Raw genomic sequence first — 1,952 nt, 5'->3', positions numbered from 1 at the left:
ATGCAGTGCCCCTCTGCACCCTTCCAGCAGCACAGTTGAGAGCTCCTCTTCTGGGGCGACAGCTGTCTTCTGGGCTGTCTTTTCTGGTCTCTTAGTTGCTGGGCACCCTGCAGAAAGTACAAACAGCACTGCTTTGAGGGCCTGAGGAGCACGGGGGAGTTTTCCAGGAGTCTGTAGTGCCTCGGGCAAGTGGTATGATGCAAGAGAGAGCTCTGTACCCATCAGGCCTCAGCATTAAAATGCTGTTCTTCCTTGAAATACGAAGGTGGGTCTTGAGGCTGCCTTTTCCCTAGCCTAAGGAGTAGGTGGGCTCGATGATTGCACAGGGCTGCTGTGGGCCGTTGGGAGAGGCTGGTGTGAGTAGCCTGGAGGCAGCAGAGGTTTGCACATTGTGTGTGGGGGGGTATATCTGCATGTGTGGGTACATGCTGGCCACCCAGTCTCCTCTTTGCTGGCCCCAGGAGGGACACTTCAACTCCTTGTGCATTTTAAGTTGATCCTGCTCATGTTACGAAGTTTTATTTTGCTTTCTTTAAGTGTTAATCTGAGTTTTTGCCTTGCACATCATATGTGTGACTCTTACCCAGTCAACAGCCAACATTTGACTTGCCCAAGCTGCCAGCCAAAGCTGCCTTTGGAGAAGGAGCTCACTGCTACATCCCAAGAGAAGTTGTTGAGGCCCAGTCAAAGCAAGTTTCTTCTGCAAAGGGCCTGTCTGCAGGCAGTGACAAAGGAAAGGCTTGCCAAGCTCCTTATGTCTCACCTGTCCTCTCTCATGGATGCTACCAGGCACTGTGTCTACCTTATGTTGTCCCTGAATTCATTGTAGGTGTTGCTTTGGTACTATATCTTCCTACTCTCTTCCCTGCCACTTGTTTTCTGATTAACCAAATGAGTGTGAGGATTCAGTTTTTGCCCCTGCTCCCTTTCAGGATACCAGATGGCAGGACTGATCCTGCTCTGCCTCCCTCATGTAGGCAACTGTTTGCTTCCACACATTGCTTTGACTTCTTTTTCCTCCAGTGTAGCTCCCATAACAGCAAACTGGTTGCTCAAGCATCATCTCTTGCAGCTCCATCACTACCCACTCTCCTCCATTTTTCCTCTGTCCAGGCATTCCAGCCCAGGCGTTAGGGATGGGCCCTGCTCCCTGAGCACAGAACTGGGCACAAAGAGTTACATGCAGCCTGCAACTGCATCTGCAGGCAAGTGGACCTTGTTCCCAGCAAGCAGAGGTCACCAGGGGCATTGGTGACCTCTGTCACCAGGGGCATTGGTTCTGCTGTCCTCAGCTTCCCCAGATCTTCTGCCACTGCCAACATGTGTCCAGAAAAACTAAGGGACAGTTGCTGTGTGCTTTAGTTACCTGAGGTCCTTGCTGCCATCTGGAGTGAAATAGGTTGTGTTTGCCCTGGTGCAGGTGGTGAGCAGACAGGCTCATCCTTGTGCTCCGGGAAGGCTGACTCTGGTTCACTGCAAGCACTGCAGCATGAGGAAGGACACCAGTCTTTTTTCAGGCGCTTCTAGGTTTCTGGGTGCGCTGAAGAATGGAAGCTGCCTTTCATCTGCCATGGCAAAGCAAGATCCCTTGTACTCCATTATTGCTTGGTCAGACAGCTCCCTAGTCCTAGAGCAACAGTGTGCACTTTTTTTGGTGATGGTGCCCTGCCCTCTGCTTATGGTTGTTACTTCTATGTAAGCACCCAGAGGTGGGCCCATGTCCCTTGTTCCTTCCCTGACCAGGTGGGCTCGCTTCTTTTTCCAGACTTCCACCCTTGCCTTCTGTGCAAACACACTGTCTGCAGCATCCCAGGGCAGTGAGGCCAAATGAGAGGTGTCTGCTGCTGCCATGAGAGGGCTCCATGCTACTGGGGGCCTGTTGTAACTGGACAGCAGTTCTGCAAGGCTGGAGAAGGGAATGAACCAGACAGGTGTCACAGGGATGCTTTGCT

The 1,952-nt window shown here is 52.0% G+C and overlaps 1 protein-coding gene across 1 annotated transcript in view; it reads left to right on the top strand.

Annotated features, from left to right (window-relative positions):
- PTPRF (protein tyrosine phosphatase, receptor type, F) overlaps positions 1-1,952 on the top strand; it is a 289,331-nt gene that overhangs the window by 223,237 nt on the left and 64,142 nt on the right. The window lies entirely within an intron of this gene.

The sequence above is a fragment of the Acanthisitta chloris genome, unplaced genomic scaffold (assembly GCF_000695815.1).
Source record: "Acanthisitta chloris isolate BGI_N310 unplaced genomic scaffold, ASM69581v1 scaffold18366, whole genome shotgun sequence".
Classification (NCBI taxonomy): domain Eukaryota; kingdom Metazoa; phylum Chordata; class Aves; order Passeriformes; family Acanthisittidae; genus Acanthisitta; species Acanthisitta chloris.
The sequence above is the reverse complement of the archived record's forward strand: the minus strand, read 5'-3'. Positions and strand labels throughout refer to the sequence as shown.